Genomic DNA, 23,084 nt, shown 5'->3' with positions numbered 1-23,084 from the left:
CCTTCCAGATAGCCAGTTTTGCTGAAATTTCCCATAATAATGCTTATGCAGAATTTGGAAAAAGTGACGTAAGGGTGGTTTCACTGAGCTCTCAATCTCTAGATCTACGGACTCAAATCCGCGCCTGGCCAATTCGTCAGCAGATTCATTGCCAGCTATGTAACAATGTCTGGGGACCCAACAGGGTTTGACAAACGATTTAACCTTTTCCAGAGCATTCCAGAACCGTCATAGATTTGATTGTAAAAGAATTCAGGGTCTTCAGGGCCGCTTGACTATCGACATATATAGTCACCGGTCCGTCCAGTTCATTGACTCTATTTGCCAGCAGTTCTATGGCCTTCCTGATAGCGAAAATTTCTGCCTGAAAAACACTACTGTCATTGTTTAATTTGAAGGATCGTCGGATATTTAAACTTTCACAGTAGACTCCGGCACAGTAGACTCCGGCTCCCGGCTTCAACCGTTTATCAGGGCGTAAATTCTTGGTCTTTATATATATCTTATAGATTAAAATATAAGTTTCGCCTTAAGGTATGCTACATTTATTATAAAATATAAATTATATTTATTGTGCGATTGCTTTTAGTGAATACGGCTTTGTATGTCTTGCTAAATTATTCACTTTACCAGATGTCAATCAATTATTAAGACTTTAACTCAAAAAATTTTAAAAGTGTTTTTCATTCATTTCAGGACTGCGACCACCTATTTTTGATTCGAAATATATGATTTCTTTTATCAAAGATAATGTGTAGCCCAATCTGTTACTCTGTAATAAATTATAAAATTCTTTCGATTAAGGCTTTTCTTGGCTCATGGTAGCAATACAGATATATAACTGGTCAAAATTTTGTTTTCCATTCTCCATCCGATCCAGTGACTCGTTTTGTGTGCATCGGCTTTACAATGTAAGCGTGAGGGTTTTCTGTGGTCCAAATGGGATAATTTAGCTATTTTACAAACGGAGCTGAAGTTGCTTCCTTTTTCCCAGATCCGTACGCAATTTTCCCACACATTCGGCAACATTATCATGATTTTCAAAGTATTGTCGTTATATTTCCCATATTTACAAAGCATATTCGTTCAGCGGAATAATATAACTAATTATCTATTAAATCAGACTACTACCTTTCACAAAATAAAAACCACTTAAAAAAACTCAGATTATGAGCCATTTATTATTCCTCTGCTAAAATTTCCCACATGAGTGTCATGAACAAATCTCATCAGCGGCAGCATCCATGCACATTTTTGAGGGATTTTCAAAATGGAAACTTCAAAATTGAGAAATTTCATAATTTTGCCAATATACTCTCTCTTTTTTCTCACTCTCTTCCTCTCTCTCCATATGCAGATGGCTGGCTTCCAATCTCTTGGATAGGAAATTTTTGGGAAAAAAGAAAAATTCTTTTTGAAAATCTCCTTTCTTTTTCAAATGTGCGATCAGTTGCGGTAAGAGCTACTACGTGAGCGGTTCAAGTGGATTTTCCGTGCGTCCATACACAACTCGGCGGTGAAAAGCAATATAATTTTTTGTTGTTGTTGTTTTTGTATTGCGAAACAAACAAAGAAAATTTTGGAAGCAAAGAAAAATCTACGCAAACATATATATATGTATTGACTTCGAGTGAAAATTTGAAGCAATATCTTGTGGAGTTAAGAGGAAATCTGTGAAAAAAATGTAAAGTTGATGAAATTTTGTGAAATTATCAGAAAGAAAATTAATAGAAAAATCTCGATTATTGCGTTGCATTAAAAATTTTCAAAAAAAAAAAAAAAATATTAACAATTTCATTTGGTGATGAGTAATGAATTTCTGTTTTGCCAAAAAAAGATTTTGTCTTTCACACGGAACATATGGTGAAAATTTCTTTTAGAAATCTATATTTTTTTGATTGCATGAGTCGCCTACCAATTTTCACATTGGCCATGGTTGGCTGACGTTTTAAGTGAATTTTGAAAATTTTGTGTTTTTCAAGAAGTGAAAGTAAAAAATAGAAAAATGAGTATAACAACAACACCTTCCCTCCATTGGAATACCCAAAACAATGTCACAATAAATTCCCAATAAAATATGAAGAAACATGGCACAGTTTTCAACACACGTTTCTATGCACATAGACACACACACACACAAGCTTGACATACAAAAAAAAAAAACATATGTTTGGTTCTAAAATCAAATATATATACAAAACAAACTTAGATATCAAAAAAAAAAATCGAGTATCTTGGTCCACTAACGCACATGACTCAGAGAAAACAGATGTACACCGGTGAAAATGCTACAATAAGGAAATTTAGTTTCTCATTTTTTTATATATTTTTGAAATAAGGCCAAAACCAAAATGAAAATTAAATAAATTTACTTCAAGTGAAAATTGAATATCAACAACAAAGAACATAAAATTTATGAAAAACTGCCTACCTCCGAACGGGGCGACAGCGGAGGTGGTGTTCGGGCCAACAAGTCGTGCCAAGCCAACGACGCAAGAGGCCGCCTGAGGCAGGCAACTGCTTAGAGATCGCGTGTGTTTATTTTAGAATCCATTGCTGCTAAAAATAAAATAAATCAACAACAGCAACACACAAATAATGAAATGAAAAAAAAATAGAAGTGGAAATTGTGTGCGACCAAAAAAAGAAGAAGACGCTAAGTCTAAAACTAAAATACAAAATATATGATTTTAATAAATTTCAACAAATGCAAATAAACAAACAACATGTTTGCAAAAAAAAAAACAAATAAATAATTATAAACAAAAATAAATTCACATTTTTATAATAAGTGGCAAAAGAAAAGTGCATTCGTTTTATGGAACTGTTTTTTATGATTTGAATAAAAAAATTAATTGAAAGCCTCAAGTCACAGAAGTTGACAATTTGAAGTCATCATTGAAGCGGTTGCGTATGAGTGTTATTAATTTATTCAAAATCTGTTACTTGGGCGTATGATTAATAATAATAATTTAGCCAAAAATCTTGCAGTTATTTTACAAATAATTATCTGATTGAATAAACACGAGTATGAGGACAATGGTAAATTTCTAGTTCAATATATATTCTTAACAACTGAAAATGGCATTAAGTTCATTTTAATAACCTCCACCATGATAAAACCTGAAATTAGGTAAAAATCGTTTAAAAATCTGGTCAAAGTCTCCTCATAACTCCAAAGCCATATATACATATGGAATATTGTCGCGAGATGGTATTTTATCAAAATGTCTGAGATAGCAAATAACTACCAATACCAAATTACGCCGAAGCTACATAAAAACAAGTACAAAAGCTGTAAGTTCGGTCGGGCCGAACTTTTAATACCCTCCACCATTTGGTACAAATTTGGCAATTTCCAAAAAAAAAAAATAAAATCCGTTAAAAATTCTGTTAAAATCTTAAGAATACCGAATGCTTATACGACTACGTGGGCCTGCATAGGTAACTTTTGTCATAGGTTATTACAATATTTAAATGCGAAACTTGAAGAAAAATCTGTTTATAATGTAGCTAAAATCATTAAAATACCGAATATGGGGGGTACTGTTATATGGGGGCTATACGAAGACGTGGACCTGCACAGACCATTTTCTGGCATGGGCTGAAGTATCCATTACGAACTTCACATGCGAAATTTGAAACAATCCCGGTAAATAATGTCGCTAAAATCATCAAAATACCGAATATCGGGAGGTACAGTTATATGGGGGCTATATCATAACTTGGACCTACATGGCCCATTTACGAACTTAACCTGCCTACTGGCAAAATAATCATGTGTGCAAAATTTTAGCCTTCTATCTCAATTTGTTCAAAAGATAGCGTGATTACAACAGACAGACGGACAGACAGACAGACCGACAGACACACAGACAGACGGACATGGCTCAATCGTCTTAGAATTTTACGCTGATCAAGAATATATATACTTTGTAGGGTCTGACATGAGTATTTCAAGGAGTTACAAACGGAATGACAAAATTAATATACCCTCCATAGTATGGTGGAGGGTATAAAAATATGTATGGGAGCCGAATTCCACTAAATGAAAACGTACGTCTCAAAATTCACTCCATTTGGGCTGATATTAGCCATTATTTGCACAATAAACCAGAAATCGGATTAAGGATATGTATGGGAGCTATATTCAAATCTTAGCCGATCTCCATAAAATTTGGCAAATATCTTTCCGAGTTCTATAAGATATCTGGTACCAAATATCAGTGTTGCCACCTAATCTGATGAAACATATATACGGGAGCTAAAACAATTTCCGAACCGATTTTCACCAAATTGGATGTACTTGCTTCTAGACTGAATGCGCCAAAATTCAGGGCAGTTCGATTGATATTGACCATTTGGTGCACGATTAACCCGAAATCGGTTGAAGATATGTATGGGAGCTATATCCAAATCTGGACCGATCTTGATAGAATTTGGCAGAGGTATTTCTGGGCTGTATTTCGTTTGTAACATCCCTAAATATCCGTCGTAGACAATAAAGTATATAAATTCATGATCAGCATAAAATTCTAAGTCGATTTAACGATGTCCGTCTGTCTGTCTGCCCGCCACGATACATCCCACATAATTTGACGTAGAGCTTCAAAATTTGGCACAACAATTTGTAATGAAAAAGAGATATATCAATCCATGTTTTTGTTTAGCCGCTATATAACGGTACCTCCCGATAATCATTATTTTGACGATATTTGCCATATTTGTTCACGGATTTGCCTAAATATTGATATCTGTATTCCGTTATGGGTTCTAGCTCCAGTGCCGAAACATTAAATGTACAGGGTGACATAAAAAACTGCAACAAAGTCAAACGCCTTAATTTTTACATTTTTGTTTTAAATTTTATTGAATGAAAGTAAAGCATGTCGGAAATAGCATTTTAGAATAAGTTTGGATTTGTTCGAATTGGTCACCTTTGACACGAATTATGGGCTTCAAACGGCCAGTGAAACCGTCACACGCTGCTCGAATGTTGCTCTGCGGTATTTTGGCCCATTCCCGACAAAGCGCTTGCCTGAGGTGATCGACACTTTGGTATTTTTTAGTGCCAACCTTGCTTTCTAAAATACTCCAGACACAATAGTCCAATGGATTGGTATCCGGAGATGGAAATGAAGCGAGGAACCTCATTTTGTGACCATTCATGGATGGCACATGCTGAGTGCGATGGTGCAGAATCCTTTTCGAATGTCCAAGATCTGCGGCCAAAATGTTTGAGTGCCCAAGGCTTTAATACACCCTCCAGAATATTTTCACGATAATATTCGGTATTTATTCTGATGCCACGGTCGATTAATACGAGCAGGACCTCTTTGGTAAGTAAACACGATAATTTTGTTTGTTTACAAACTGCTGGACCACGAATGTTTTCTCATCGGAGAAAACCAAATTCGGCAGTTCACCACTTTCGGCCAAGCGAAGCAACTCTTTACCTCTTTTGAGGCTTTCTGTTGCTGTGTAAGTTCTTGCAGTTTATGGAATTTCAATGGCTTTACCCGACCTCATTTTTTAATTTTTGCCGGATGGAGTATTGCGATATCTTCAGCTCACGATACAATCTTCGGCCACTGCGACACGGGTTTCGCTCACTCGCTTCTTTACTTTTCAAACCATTTCTGCTGATGTTGCTGTTTTCTTCCGTCCACTTCCTCGGGCTACGGTACCAATATCACGGTAACGAGCGATGGTATGAGACAGAAAAGGTTTATTCACATTTAAATGCTGGAGTTCTCCAACGATTGGAGTTGTGGTTTGTTGCTTTTGGTTTCACAGTCCAATATAAAGAAATCACACTATCACACACCAAATGCTTTTGTTCGCTTGTAAATAATATAATGAGCTGTCACTGGAATAATTTTAACAGCTGTCGGACGAGTGGCTTAGAAATGACAGCAGTCTGAAGTTGATTGCAGTTTTTTCATCACAACCTTTACATGTTTGAATTCTTGTAATATTGCCCATACCAATATTTTTATCTGTATTAGATGAAGTGTCGACTATATTCGGTACCTTACGCACATTTTAACATGATCTAAAAATATCTCATATAAATTGAAGAAAGTAACCAATGTAGTCTAAACCTGGCTCGTTGCAATATTTATTTAGTTTCAATACGAAATGGAAGATATTGACCCATTACTTCCGATCCTACTCCATAGATGGTCAACAATTAAAAAAAATCAAAATATATTGAAATAATCGAACTTTGGCTAAGGGCAAATATCTGTCGGCAAAACCCACTGATACTTTGTTTCTTGCTTCTGGAGAAAATAAGAAAAATATGTATTTTCTGAAATGAGAAAGAAATTATCGGCTATTGAGGAATGCGTACATGTTATAATATTTTTCCCTAATTTTTTGGATTCCTTAGTTTCATTATATAGAGACTTGAAACCCGAATCAAATTTATCACGGAACATACTCAATGTAGGTCCAAATTTTGAAATTTAAACGAAATATTGTATAAGTTCTGACAACAACATTTAATTTTCAAAAAAATTTTTTGAAAGAAAATGTTTATTATAAACTTTTTGAAAATGAAATTAATCATAATCAAAGAATATCTCAGTAAATTCAAAGAATAGTATTGAAAGAAAGTAGTTCCAATTAATTGAAGAAAAACATTTGACTGTAGACAAATCTCCAGTGTGGATTCGAGTATTATTCAATAGTTAATCATTTTATTTGTGGCCACATGATAACACAAAATTCTTAAATGTGAGAAAAATTAAAAAAAAAAACAATCTTTAAGGCAACTACGAAATATCACAGCTAATTCTATTTTCCTCATTGCTGTAGTAGAACTTAACATTTTTTTTTTTTTGACAATCGAAATTTCTATCCCCCAAAAACTCACAGCTTAATTTTAGAAACCCCCCAATCACATTGGACTTTGTTGCTTGTAATTTTTTTCGACGTATTTAATTAACTATTTTTAACCAGATTCTCATTTGTTTATTTAAATTAGAACTGTTAACGCGACTATTATTGAACGGTTTTCTAATTTAATTTCAAATACTTTTGGTGTCTTTCTTCGTCCGTTTTTTATTTATTTATTTATTTTTTTTTTTTTTTTTTTTTTTTGATTATATTTGCTGCCAATTAATGTGACATCTAATTTTAAGGATGATTAAGATTTCGTTATTCGATTGGTTCGTTCGTTGGCTGGTTATTTGTTTATCTTTGTTGTTGCGCCTCACGGATGTGAAGATCATCGACGACACATGTAAATACGTTGTAGTATTGAAATTCGAAAATTAAAATATTTGCAAAGAATTTTAATTTATTTCCTAAATGACAATCACTTGTGCGGTGGTTTGCAATGTCATTGCATAGCAGTGGAAAGGGGCCGGAGAAATTGGGAACAATTATGTTTGAATATTTTTTAAAGGAATAAACGATTGTTGTCAGTGTTGATCTTCTCTACAGGGAGGAGAAAATATTTATTTTCATCAGATGTCTTGGCTTTTGGGGTCTATATGAAGACGTGGACCTGCATACATAGGCCACTTTTATCATAAGCCATTACAATATTCAAATACGAAACTTGAAAAAAAAAATCGGTGAATAACGTATCTAAAATCATTCAAATACCGAAGAGACCTTGGACATTCCAATAGGACTCAGCACGTGCCACCCAAGAATACTTACAAAATGAGGTTCCTCGCTTCATTTCCAGCACACAATGGCCTCCAAAATATCCGGATACCAATCCGTTAGACTATTGTGTCTGGAGTATTTTGGAAAGCAAGGTTGGCACTAAAAAATGCCAAAGTGTCGATCACCTCAAGCAAGTGCTTGGTAGGGAATGGACCAAAATACCGCAGAGAAACATTCGGACAGCGTGTGACGGTTTCATTGGCCGTTTGAAGGCCATAATTCGTGCCAAAGGTGACCAATTCGAACAAATCTAAACTTATTCTAAAATTTTATGCCATTTTCGACATTTTTTTGCTTTCCTTCAATAAAATTTAAAAAAAAAATATAAAAGCGTTCGACTTTGTTGCAGTTTTCTTATCTCACCCTGTATATCATCTTCATAACAATATTGTGTTAGCAAAAATGTTTGTCTGTGTGATATTTGAAGAGAGTTGGATGCTTATATCGCTTTCTTTGAGTGATGCCAAGTCTGAATGGAATCGGGTGTTAATTTCGTGTTTTATGAGCTTCATGAATATTCAAAATTTTGAGCCTTTGTGGGGGAGGTACCAGAAGAACATCTTCACATAAGACCTTGAGATAACAAACATATTGTGATGTGTGTTATTTGAAGACAATCGGATACTTATATCATATTTTATAAGAGTTGTAATTATTCAAAATTTTGACCCTTTGTGGGAGAGGTACTTGATCGAGTGGACCGATGTTGCCCATTTTCGCACCTGACGTATCACTGACGCAAATATTAGGATTTGCAAAGTTGAAGCCAAAGCGGATTATCCTTTCTCTTTCTGTGCAAAAAATATTTTTTTTTGAAAATTTCGACCTTTTGTGGGGGAGGTACATGAGGGAGTTGACGGATATATTCCATCTTAACACCAGACCTACTTGGGTTTATAAAAATATTGGGATGCGTGAAATTTGAATACAATCGGATTCTTATATCAAATTTTATAAGAGTTATAATTATTCAAAATTTTGACCCTTTGTGGGGGAGGTACTTGATGGAGTGGACCGATATTGTCCATTTTCGCACCTGACCTAGCATTGATGCAAATATTAGGATACTCAAAGTTAGAGCACAATCGGCTTATCCTTTCGCTTTCTGTGCAGTAAATTATTTTCTTTAAAAATATTGGCATCACGAATAACTTTTTTCGGGAAAATTCTCCCCAAAATGCTTTTGTTCGCTTGTAAACAATATAATGAGCTGTCACTGGAATAATTTTAACAGTTGTCGAACTAGTGACTTAGAAATGACAGCAGTCTGAATTTGGTTACAGTTTTTTCATCTCACCCGTATCTTTCCTTTTTCTGTGCAGTAAGATATTCTTTTGAAAGCTCGATCTTTTGTGGGGGAGGTTCCACAATTAATGGACCGATATTGTCCATCTCCCAACTAGATCTAAGTTTGACAAAAATATTAGGATGTATCCAGTTTGGATCAAATCGGATATTCCCTTCGAAAGTTATCGTGCGCACCAACCAGGCAGACAGACGGACGGACATCGCTAGATCGACTCCAAATGTCCTGAAACGGATTTGGTCTAAATAGAATGATATATACCCTCAAATATCAAATGATATATACCCTCTGTAGCCATATGGCTGAGGGTACAATAATTGTGCGAGCAGGGAGATATTAACTGTAGAGCTCCAACCACCACCGATATCTTCTACCCAAAAAATAATTAGCTCCAAATGTTATTAGTTCTAAATATTAACAACAAATCTCTTTAAAATTTTTTAAATTCGTTTACCAAAAAATATTGAAACTTTGCAAGAAAACTCGATAAAAACTTCAAATTTCTTTATATAAAACCACAAGATAAATAGTTTGTTGTAATAATTTTTTGGTTGTCTTTTGCATTTATTATTTTCCTGCCAAACTGAAATAAATTGTTAGCTCACCACGTCTGCCTGTTGTAAATAAATAATTATGAAGTTTTTAATTCCATTTTGAGGCCATGCGGTATGCCATAACTTTACCGAAATGGACAAAAGTAAAAGTGACGTTGCAAAATCAATTTTTGTTTTCAATATTTACAATTGAATCTCCTTAGGCTTCGTCAATGTGGCGGAAAAAAAACTCAAACTATTTAGTATTCTGAAAATGCAAATGTTATTAACGCCTGGTACGTGTTGGAGGAGCCGGCATGCATTTGTCTACACTTAAAAAAAAATGAGGTTGATATAAACTTCATTAAAAACAAGTCAGCCGATATTGAAGCTCATGTCGGCAAAATTTTAACCCAACAACGGGACAAGGAAATTTAACACAAAAATGGAAAAATGGTGTGGATTCCAAATCTTTTGAAGAGGTCATGTATGCCCAGCTAAATTGAACTCAAAGATTTCGTTTCAATGAGGCCCGAAAAAGGACTAGGAATAAATGCTTGATCTAATTGGAGCCTAGTTGTGTTAATACAAGTTTAAATAAATCAGTTCTCGGATAGATCTCCGACCCTCAGCATTTTTTATAACCTCAATAATATGACTAGAGAGGGTATATATCATTTGATACGGCGAAAGCGTGCCTCATCTAAATAACAGTTTTACACCCTAGTTCTCTTTGGACCAAATCCGTTTTAGGACATTTGGAATTGATCTAGCGATGTCCGTCTCTCTGTCTGGCTGGTGCGCACGATAACTCTCGAAGAGAGTATCCGATTTGGTCCAAACTTGGTACATCGTAATATTATTATCAAATTTAGATCGAGTTCGGAGATGGGCAATATCGGTCACTCCTTCGGGTACCTCCCTCACAAAAGGTCGAACTTTTCAAAAAAATATCTTACAGCACAGAAAAAGGAAGGATACGGGTGAGGTGAAAAAACTGCAACCAAATTCAGACTGCTGTCATTTCTAAGCCACTCGTCCGACCACTGTTAAAATTATTCCAGTGACAGCTCATTATATTGTTTACAAGCGTACAAAAGCATTTTGGTGAGAATTTTTCAGAAAAATAGTTATTCGTGATGGAATTCAAGCAGGATAGTGTGATTTCTTTATAGTTGGCTTGTCTCGTAACATCGCTTGTTACCGTGATACTGGTAGCGTAGACCGGCGTCAAGGAAGCGGACGGAAGAAAACAGCAACATAAGCAGATATGGTTCGAAAAGTAAAAAAGCGACTTGAAACGAATGCGAAACCCGCGCCACAGTTGCCAAAAATAGCTCGGGACAAAGCCATTGAAATTCCAAAAGGTGCAAGAACTTACACCGCAAGAGAAAGAAAATAGACTCAAAAGAGCTAATGAGTTGCTTCGCATGGCCGAAAGAGGTGAACTGCCGTTTTTGGGTTTTTCCGATGAGAAAACATTCGTTGTCCAGCAAAATGATCGTATTTACTTGCCAAAGAGGTCAGCTGAAAATGTGCACCTTCGGTTGGCCACCAAAACTCAAGCTCCGGCCAGGGTGATGGTGTGGGTCGCCATAACAGCCGATGGTCGCTCTCCGCTCGTATTATTCGAGCATCAGAATAAATGCCGAATATTATCGCGAAAATATTCTGGAGGGTGTATTAAAACCTTGGATACGGAAACATTTTGGACATTCCACCAAAGAATGGTTAAAAAATGAGGTTCCTCGCTCCATTTCGAGCGCACAGTGGCCATCAAAATCTCCGGATACCAATCCGTTGGACTATTGTACCTGGAGTATTTTGGAAAGCAAGGTTGGCACTAAAAAATACCAAAGTGTCGATCACCTCAAGCAAACGCTTAACCGGGAATGGGTCAAAATACCGCAGAGCAACATTAGGGCAGCGTGTGACGGTTTCATTGGCCGTTTGAAGGCCATAATTCGTGCCAAAGGTGCCCAATTAGATTAAATCTGAACTTTGATGCTATTTCCTACATTTTTCGCTTTCATTCAATAAACTTTAAAAAAATATGTAAAAATTATGGCGTTTGACTTTGTTGCAGTTTTTTTATCTCACCATGTATTCTGAAAGCCCCATTAGATTTTATGATTCGCATCAATAGTATATAGGTACCTACCAACCTATATACTGGTCTACCCTTAAAGGTACTAAAACTAACTAAACCGTGTCTATTTGGGCTAAAATTTTGTAGTTTTAAAAATTGGTGTAAGGTATGTTCGCCCTTTTTAGAAGTTTGAATTTGAAGAATTCGAAAAGTGGTACGCTCTACGATAGAATGCTCCATAGCATTAATCGTAACAGTGAAGCTAGAATTTAGGATGATAAAATCGGGAAAGGATTGACTTGTAGATACAAGGTACGACCGCATTTGTAGAATTTCTAATTAAAAGGATACTAAAAACACTCATAGATATTTAGCATATGGGCTATACCAAAACCCTGGAATATTTAATGTGAAAAGATAATACCCGGATACGTTTTAAGAAATTCGACCAAAAATTTCACTTAAATATACTAAATACCGAACATTTTTAGCCAGAAATCTAAAAATAGAAATGTATGACACTTTTTTATACCCTCCACCATAGTATGGAGGGTATATTAAGTTTGTCATTCCGTTTGTAACACCTCGAAATACACATTTTAGACCCCACAAAGTATATATATTCCTGATCAGCATAAAATTCTATGTCGATTTAACGTCCGTCTGTCCATCTGTGGAAATCACTCTAGCTTCCGAACGAATTGAAGTATATTGATACAATTTTACTCAAATGCATGTTATGTCTGCAGGACTTTTGATATTGAAAATGGGCTATGTAGGTCCACATTTTGGTGTAGCTACCATATAACGGTACCTCCCGATATTCGGTATTTTAATAGTTTTAGCGACACCGGAATTGTTTCAAATTTGGTATTTGAAGTTCATAATGGATACTACAGCCTATGACAGAAAATTGTCTATGCAGGTCCACGTCTTCGTATAGCCCTTATTTAACGGTTCCTCCCGACATTCGGTATTTTGATGATTTTAGCGACATTATTCACCGGAAGTGTTTCAAATTTGGTATTTTAAGTTCGTAGTATATACTACAACATAAGGCTGAAAATTCTCGGTACCTCCCAATATTTGGTATTTTAATAATTTTAGCGACATTTTCAACCGGAATTGTTTCAAAATTTGGCATTTAAAGTTGGTAGTGGATACTACAGCCTAAGACAGAAAATTTTCTGTGCAGTTCTACGTCTTCGTATAGCTCCCCATATAACGGTACCTCCCGATATTCGGTATTTTGATGATTTTGGCGACACTATTACCGATTTTTTTTAAGTTTCGCATTTGAATATTGTAATGGCTTATGAGAAATTTTACCTATGTAGGTCCATGTCGTCGTATAGACCCTAATATGACAGCTACATTCGGTATTTTTAAGACTTTAACATAAATTTTAACCGATTTAATTGTTTTTGAGAATTGCCAAATACGTTTCAAATGGTGGAGGGTTTTGAAAGTTCGGCACGGCCGAACTTATAGTTTTTTTACCTGGAATATTTAATGGGAAAATATGATATCGGAATTCGACCAAAACGGTACTTAGTGGGTGGTATTAAATTAACTTTGTTCTCTTAGGTCACGAAGTACCTATGTATGTTTCCAAAATAGCACTTCATTGTCATTAAGCGACATATAAGAGCTGGGACCTTAAAATTTCTCATGGCGGAATGTAAAATGGTAGAATTTGAGAATAAATCAACCATAAAAGATACGAAACATGCGATACAACTGAGATTAAATGAGGTTGGGATTCTTAAATTTGGTAGTTGTAAATTTGGCAGTTTTTTTTGGAAATTCGTACTAAAATGCATGAAATTGAATTGATATTTTTGCTGAAACTTATTTAATTACCACCCGATATGCGAACTGATCCGAAATCCTGAAATTCGCTGTTTCACTTACATACTTTGTAAATTCCACATAAATGTCAAACCACTGTTCTGTCAAAATATTTTTTTAAGAACAAATAAAACAAGTACAGAAGCTGTAAGTTCGGCCGGGCCGAACTTTTAATACCCTCCACCATTTGGTACAAATTTGGCAATTTCCAAAAAAAAAAAAAAAAATAAATAAAATCCGCTAAAAATTCTGTTAAAATCTTAAAAATACCGAATGCCTATACGACTACGTGGACCTGCATAGGCAACTTTTGTCATAAGTTATTACAATATTTAAATGCGAAACTTGAAGAAAAATCTGTTTATAATGTAGCTAAAATCATCAAAATACCGAATATAGGGGGTACCGTTATATGGGGGCTACACGAAGACGTGGACCTTCACAGATTTTTTTCTGTCTTAGGCTGTAGTATCCATTACGAACTTCAAATGCTAAATTTGAAACAATTCCGGTGAATAATGTCGCTAAAATCATCAAAATACCGAATATCGGGAGGTACCGTTATATGAGGGCTATATGAAAATGTGGACCTACATGACCTGCCTACTGGCAAAATATACATGTGTGCAAAATTTTAGCCTTCTATCTCAATTTGTTCGAAAGATAGCGTGATTACAACAGACAGACAGACGGACAGACAGACACACAGACAGAATTTAGAATTTTAGAATTTTACGCTGATCAAGAATATATATACTTTGTTGGGCCTGACATGAGTATTTCGAGGAGTTACAAACGGAATGACAAAATTAATATACCCTCCATAGTATGGTGGAGGGTATAAAAAGAACAATACCATAATGCATATGTACATATAAAAATGTCTTTATATTTATTTCATAGTTAACTACAACATAAAACCTGTATTTTCATACGAAAGAAAAAAAGAAAACATTTAAACGAAACATCAAAATTCATTTTAAACACCCGACATCCAGTCAAACAAAAGAACATTTTTCGAACAAACGTTGTTGGTCTCGGCGACGGATGAGTCAACGGCACCATATAAACCGCTTCGCTATATCGCTGCTTTGGAGGGATAGGTGTTTTCTCACAGCCCGCCACTGCAAAGGCAAAGCGAAGCACCTCCGCTCTGCTCTGTCCGTCTACCTGTCAGCAACAACTTGACCGCGATCTCACCTTGTCGGGGTGTGCTGTGGGCATCGGGGAGGGTTACAAAGCATAACAGAAGACAACAAGGTGTTTACATTTTGGCAAGAAAAACGCCTTCGGGGGGCAACATTATGTTTAATTTGAAAAAAAAAAAATCAAAAACAAAAGATAGGCAGACAATGTGGTTGTTGTATTAACGGTTGCAAGACAAATGAATGGGAATTAATTTAAACATTTTGCAAATGAATAAAATTCTATGTTATGTTTTTTTATTTCATATCAAAAAAAATAATAATAATAAATTCTAAAAATAATTATGAATACGAGGTGGGGAAACAAAATGTAGGAATTAATTAAAGAGAATATAAATCTTAATGCTTCATTTATTCAACAATAGTTTCAGGCCAACAATCATGGGTTTTTGAGGAATAAGTTTTATCTGCTATTTTAACTCGTGAATTTTTAAGAATATTTTTCAAAACTCATGGATTTCTTAAAAAATATTTAGAAAAAAATTATGGTTTTATAAAATATTTCGTTTGGCGTTTCTATATATAAAACCAGGTAACCAACAATGAATTATGTAACGTTAAAAAGTATCAGTCAGTTTTGTCGACAGATGTATACCCTCAGCCAATGTTCGATTGTTAAATATTTTTCGACTTCTGGTTATGATTATTCAAATTGTTAACCCTCTATGGGCCGAAGTGTTCTATTTTCTTACTTCATCCAATAATTAAAATATTGGTATGGGCAAAATGACAAGAAAATCTAAAATTTATATCCAATTTTATGCGAATTTCCAATAAATTCCGTATTCATCTCAGGTTTCTAGTTAAGAGAAATATTTAGATATAGCAAGGTGTAAAGAATCGCTGACGTCTTTCGAAGGTTATGGCAGATAAAAATATAGAAAATTGTGACCCTTTGTGGGTGAGGTACCAGAAGAAGGGTTTGCATATATACCTAATCATCACAACAGACCTTGTGTTAGCAAAAATGTTTGTATGTGTGTGAAATTCGAAAAGAGTTGGATGCTTATTTCGCTAAATTCGAGCATTTTGTTTCTCAAAAATTTGAGCATATTGCGAGGGAGGTCCAAAAAGAAATGGTACGATCTGTAACATTTTCATAACAGATCTTGTGTTGATGGAAATCATGAGATGTGTCAAGTCTGAATTGAATCGGATGTTTATTTTGCGTTTTATACAATTCCGGTGCATAGTGAAGCTAAAATCATCAAAATACCGAATAAGGGAGGTACCGCTATTTATACCCTACACCACAAGGAGGCCAGGGTATTATGTCTTTGTGCATTTGTTTGTAACAGGCAAAAGGAAACGAGATAGACCCATAGTTCCTTTTGATGATCTGCATAGAATCACATTCTAAGTCGATTTATGCATATCCGTCCGTCTGATTTTGTAAACAAGGTACAGTTCGCATTTATTGCCCTATCCAGATGAAATCTTGCACAAGTCATTTGTTTGGCCCAAGGACGAACCCTATTGAAATTGGAGATAATCGGTCAAAATTTAGATATAGTTCCCATATATATCTTCGTCCGATTTTCATTTTATTGTGCACCAAACGTGTAATTTCTGCACGAATAGTATGGAATTTTGCACATACAACCAAATTAGGCATGAAAATAAGTATGCCAAATTTTATCGAAATCGGTTCAGATATAGCTATAGCTCCCATATATATTGTTCATCCGATTTGTTATTTTTTTTTTTGTCCCCCGCAACCGTAATATGCACTCTGTAACAACAATATTTGTGGAAATATATCAAATACAGCTCAGAAATACATTTGCTAAATTTTATCGAGATCGGTTCAAATTTGGATATAGCTCCCATATATAACTTCGTCCGTTTTACCTTTGATTGTGCACCAAAAATCGGATGAAATTTGGCACTTACGACCGAATTGGGTCTAGAAGCTAGTATGTCAAATTTGGTGAAGATCGGTTCAGGTATAGCTATAGCTCCCAGTTATACTGTTCATCCGATTTGATATATTTGTTACCCACCGCTGTAATATGCACTCCGTAACAATGAAATTCAGGGAAATATATCAAATACTGCTCAGAAATATCTTTGCCAAATTTTATCGAGATCGGTTCCGATTTGGATATAGCTCCCATATATATTTTTATCCGATTTCAAATTAATTGTGCACCAAATGGGCAGTGCAAGTCCGAATTTAAAAAATACAAATGCTTCGGCATATTTAGTCCTTTGAACTTTAAATTATAATAATAATCATAGCGTGTATGATTGAATTCTCCCATAAAAACTTTTAGTAGATATGCGGAGCTCTACTAAATTAGCAAAGTGGTGTAGGGTATCATAAAGTCGGCCCGCTCGACTTTAAGACTTTCTTTACTGGTTTTCGTCATAAAATTATCCCTAAAATTGTCAAAATATCCCATATTGGGAGGTACTGTTATATGGAGGGTATATGAAGACGTGGGTCTATAAAGATATTTCTCGCCCACCATTATAGTTCATATTCGAAATTGACCTGCCTGCAGTCAAAAGACTGATCTGTGCAAAATTTTAGTTTCTTATCTTTATAGGTTTTGACTCTAGCGTGTTTACAACAGACGGACAGCCGGACGAACAAGGCTAAATTGTCTTAGAATTCTGCGCTGATTAAGAATATATATACTTTGATATGTTTTAAAAAATTGTTACTCCAATGAGTTACGGAATGACAAAGTTAATATACCCTCCATACTCTGTATTGTGGAGGGTATAAAAAAACAATATTTGCTAATATTTTGCCAAACAATAATCTCTAAAAATGGTAAAACATGTTGTTTCTAATCAATTCGAATTTAGAGATTATTATTTAAGATTAATTATCTGAGGCGTTTTTATAATACCTTTTTTAAGTGGCAACAGTTTGACCTTCCCTCGTAAATGTTTGATCAAAAAAAAGCTTTAAAGATCAGCAAACATTTTTTCTACTATAAAACAAACACATCTTTCTCTCATGTTCTCTCTCTCGCTCTCTCACGGCATAATGATGTTCAATAGATGATGATGCTGGCGTTAACGTCGATGAATGCTGCATTCGAATTTCTTTACAAAAACATTTAATGATCATTAACAAAATCTTAGTGTTGTTGTTGTTGTCGATGACGAATAACAACAAACAATAAACACAATTCTACATACACAGAAATGTAGTATCCAAAGTAGAATTTTCTTCATCTCTCGGGAAGGCAGCAATGGTGTCGCCACCACCAATTCCGATCAGCTGATTGACCAACATCGTTGTGTCGAGAGTGGCGTCATCTCGTTTCGATGCCAGCCGAAAGCTATACGATTGTCAAACAAAAAAGGTAAATATTGTACCATTGTGAGGAGGGGGCCGTGTCATGCCATCAGTCAATGTCGTCCTCCTGACCCCGATGCCACCTCCCCAAACAGATAACACGAAAATCGAACATAAAAAGCACAGATGGGTGCATGACTTATGTGGCTCTGAAGCAACGAACGGACACGATGTGCTGCCTGACGATCATCATAAGCGTTTTTTGAGGCATGCTTGTTTGTATTGCTTCCTTGCCAGGCAGCAGCACTGGGTGCTGCGGCTGCTTCTTCTTCTTCTCTTGGGCATTGTTTGTTGTGTGCAATGGTGCAAAGGCACAACGAAAACGACTACAACAACAACACTGCAGCAATATTGACAACCTTAACAAAAACGAAATATAAAACAAAACACGACTAACAAGCCGAAATCCACAAACGGCAACGAAGGTGACGACGACGACGACGACGACGACAACAACAACTTTTGTGACAACATTAAACGAAACATTCTTTCTATAGATACAATAATTTTCGCATAAAAACTTTTCAGTTTTAAAATTTCATTCAAACCGTTGAGTTCAATACACAAGTGTTCGACGCGAGTAATATTTACAAAAGAAAAAAAATCTGATTTTTTTTAAAAGAAAAAAATTGAAATTATAGCAAAAGAAAGATTGGAAAACAACATTAGTTTGAAATATATATTTTGAAATTACTTAAAAAAATTAAATAGAAAATTAAACAAAAGAATAATAAAAAAATATTTTAAAATTGATTTACAAAATTTGTTATTTTAAAAAGGCAAATCAGCTGCTAGTGATTTAAGAAACAAACCTTTAATAATTTATCATTAATTTTTGAAAACAAGTTAAGAAGAAGAGTCAACCGCAAATCCCGCAAACATGGCTTCAAGAAATGTGAGTTTTTTTTTTCAATATTTTCTCAGCGCTTAATTTGAATGAAAAAGAAACAATATTTTTTTGTGTTATTCAATTCGATTGTTTTCGTGGTTGTCAATATTAAATGTACAAAACTTGTACACTGGAAGAAAAATTCATTCAGTTTTTTTGGGAAAAAAATATGATTCATGTGTTTCATTGAAAAATATTTTTGGTGGGATGAGAATACAAAAGGGGTTTATTTTTTTGAAACAAGTCAACGACTAGCTTTCGGCTCATAATTTTAAGCAAAGTCCTCTGTTGTTTTACAGAAAAAAAGTTAACAAGTTAAAAAGCAGTAAGTTCGGCCGGGCCGAACTTTGAATACCCTCCACCATTTGGAACGAATTTGGACATTTTCAAAAAATAAAATCCCTTAAAAATTCTGCTTACATTTTAAAAATACCGAATATTGTCGTTTTGTTGGGGTCTATACGACGTGGACCTATGTACATAGGCATTGTTTGTCATAAGCCATTACCATATTCAAATTCGAAAACTTGAAATAAACGGTGATTAATGTAGCTAAAATCATCCAAAAATTCGTATATAGGGAGGTACCGTTATATCGGAGCTGTGCGAAGACCTGGCCCAGCAAAGACAATTTTCTGTCATAGGCTGTAGCATCCATTACGAAGTTCAAATACGACATATCAAACAATTTCGGTGGGTATTGTACCTAAACACGTCAAAATACCGAATTTAGGGAGGTACTGATATATGGGGCCTAAAAGAAGATCTGGACCTGCATAGAAAATTTTCTGTCAGAGACTGTAGATCCCATTACGAATTCTAAATACGTAATTTGAAACAATTCCGGTATAGACAATTTTCTGTCATAGGCTGTAGTATAAATCACGGACTTCAAATACCAAATTTGAAAAAATTCTGGTGAATAATGTCGCTAAAATCATCAAAATACCGAATATCGGGAGATACCGTTATATGGGAACTATATGAAGACGTGGATCTGCATAGACAATTTTCTGTCTTAGGCTGTAGTATCCCCTTCGAACTTCAAATACCAAATTTGAAACAATTCCGGTGAATAATGTCGCTAAAATCATCAAAATACCGAATATCGGGAGGTACCGTTATATGGGGCTATATGAAGACGTGGACCTACATGGCCCATTTACGAATTTAACCTGCCTACTGGAAAAATAAACATGTATGCAAAATTTTAGCCTTCTATCTCTATTCGTTCGAAAGATAGCGTGATTACAACAGACAGACAGACGGACATCGCTAGAATTTTACGCTGATCAAGAATATATATACTTTGTTGGGTCTGACATGAGTATTTCGAGGAGTTACAAACGGAAAGACAAAGTTAATATACCCTCCATAGTATGGTGGAGTGTATAAAAAGTACCAGTCGGTTTTGCCGATAGATGTATAACCTCAGCCAATGTTCGCTTATTTAAATATAATTTGACTTCTGTAATGATTATTCAAATTGTAAATCCTCTATGGAATGGATTCCGAAGGAATGGGCCAATATTGTCAATTTTGTGTCGGACCTGAACAAATATGATATAAATATTTCGACGTACCAGGTTTGGACTATATGTGATAGATATGTGATAATTTTTAGAAAATGTTAAAATGTACATGAGGTAGATGTAGTCGACCGAAATATTCCATTTTCATACTCCATCTAATATAGATAAAAATATTGGTATCGGAAAAATTACAAGAAAATCAAACAAATCATAAATTCCATATTCATCTCAGGTTTCTGGCTGAGAGAAATATTTAGATATAGCAAATTGTAAAGAATCGCTGTCTTGATTCGCAAGTTATGACAGATGAAAGTATTGGAAATGGTGATCCTTTGTGGGTGAGGTATCAGAAGGGGTTCTCAGATATATATATCATCTTCACAACAGATCTTATGTTAGCAAAAATGTTTGTATGTGTGAAATTTGAAATAAATTGGATGCTTACAGGGTTGCCCATATTCGACGGACCCATGACTCTTTGGGTCCATTTCAATCGACGAGGCTTGTCCGCAGGCAACATTCTTTGCGTCAATTGAATTTTGTACGGGAACAAATGCAAATCAATGCGAATAATCCGTTGTAAAGTGGACCGAGCCATGCCCAACTGCTGAGAACGGCGTTTTAGGGATGTTCTTGGGGACCTCTCAACACTGGCTCGTACGGCAGCGATATTCTCGGCCGATCGCCTTGGTCGACTTTTATATGGCCTCTTCGGATTAGAAAGAGCCTTACCAGTCGAAAATTTTTCGTATAAACGCTTAATGGTGTTCTTAGAAGGCGCACTTCTCACATTTTTTAATGTTTTAGAAGCACGTTGAGTTTTCACAATTGACTTCTTCTGTTGAATGTAAATTTCAACTATTTCAGAGCGCTCGCGTGGCGTGTATTGGTTCATGGTAAAAATCTGCTTGGACTGACGCTTCAAACGCGGTATGTCATTAAGCGATGTGTTACTCTGTCAAAAGTTATGACGTTGCCAGATGGGTCCGTCGAATATGGGCAACCCTGTACATATTTTTGTGAGGACCCTCAAGAATATTTCCAGGCGTTGTAAACGGAATGACAAGGGTAATATACTCTTCTTCTCGCGGAGGATACAAAAATAGATAATGAATATGGCGAGAACCTTCAAAATATACAAAAAATTGAACCAATATAATCAATTTTCAACACCAATCATGCCAATGTTGGGCGCCACATGGTCGATATAGTGTTTTTCAATCTTTTGTTTTTCAATCTTCTGTTGAAATAAAATTTCCTTCCGTGTGATCTCCTGTCAATTGTTAAGGCAAACTATTTATGAGCAATGTAAGCTTTATAAATTTTCGTAAATTTTGCAGAAAATGTGCGCGCAAAGAGAAGAAAACGAAATATTTTTTGTGAGTCTTTGCCTATACCCAAATACATCATCTCTTCAATATTTCGTAGATTTTATTGTTTTCGGGTAATTTATTTTTATTTTAAAAATATACACACTACCATTGCAAAAAAAAAAAAAAACAAAAACTATAGTGACGAATAATTTTTCGGCATTTGCAATAATTGTTGTTGATATGTTACCTCTAGAGAAAACAGAATCAAAAAAAAGCTCTCACTAGAAGCTTCCTAATTGTAAATAACAGAGAAAATGAGAATGAGAGCTAGTTTTGTGGCGTTGATTTGTATTTTGTAAATAAAAAATAGTATTCAATGTTTATAGTATATAGTGTTATGATGATACTCACATTCTTTGTCACACGTTCTGCGTTACTCATGCTCCTCTTTGCGGCATCATTTTTTCGTAAATATTTTGATGTTGATACAATTTTGGCCAATGTTAAGACCATCTGTTTTTAATTTGTTCATATATTTTTGTGGCCACCGTCAGCCACATCAAGCCAGCCCATCAACCCACCAACCATGCAAAGATGCATATCTGCAATATAAAACGTTTCGAATGGTTTTGTGGTTAAATATTTTCATTGTAATTAATTGAGACAAATTAAGGTATTGTAAAATAAATAGAAATAAATAAACAAATTTTAGAGAAAAAAATTAATAAAAAAATAAATTTTAAAAATATATATATTTAATTAAATAGAATTTCTAATATCTTAATACTAAAAGAAATATACAGGGTGGGATAAAAAAAACTGCAACGAAGTCAAACGCCATATTTTTATTTTTTATACCCCACACCACAAGGTGGTCAGGGTATTATGTCTTTGTGCATTTGTTTGTAACATGCAAAAGGAAACGAAATAGACCCATAGTTCCTTTTGATGATCTGCATAGAATCACATTCTGTGTCGATTTATGCATGTCCGTCCGTCCGTCTGTCCATGTATTTTTGTAAACAAAGTACAGTTCGCATTTATTGTCCTATCCCGATGAAATTTTGCACAAATCATTTGTTTGGGCCAAGTTCGAACCCTATTGAAATTGGAGGTAATCGGTCAAAATTTAGATATAGCTCCCATATATATCTTCGTCCGATTTGCCTTTTATTGTGTAACAAAAGTGAAATATCAGCCTAAGTATTGTGGAATTTTGCACATACTACCAAATTGGGCCTGAAAATAAGAATGCCAAATTTGACCGAAATCGGTTCAGATATAACTATAGCTCCCGTATATATTGTTCATCCGATTTGTTATTTTTGTCCTCCGTAGTCGTAATATGCACTCTGTAACAACAATAT

At 35.0% G+C, this 23,084-nt stretch overlaps 1 protein-coding gene across 1 annotated transcript in view; it reads left to right on the top strand.

Annotated features, from left to right (window-relative positions):
* Positions 1 to 1,510: 1,510 nt before the first annotated feature.
* The window catches only part of LOC131800459 (GATA zinc finger domain-containing protein 14-like), a 105,011-nt gene continuing 83,437 nt past the window's right edge, over positions 1,511 to 23,084 (top strand). Inside the window, exon 1 of the mRNA XM_059129616.1 lies at positions 1,511 to 1,684. The gene's annotated coding sequence lies outside the window, so the exon portion shown is untranslated. The remainder of the gene's footprint in view (positions 1,685 to 23,084) is intronic.

This window comes from Musca domestica, unplaced genomic scaffold, assembly GCF_030504385.1.
Source record: "Musca domestica strain aabys unplaced genomic scaffold, Musca_domestica.polishedcontigs.V.1.1 63, whole genome shotgun sequence".
Classification (NCBI taxonomy): Eukaryota; Metazoa; Arthropoda; class Insecta; order Diptera; family Muscidae; genus Musca; species Musca domestica.
This window is presented reverse-complemented; position numbering and strand designations above follow the sequence as displayed.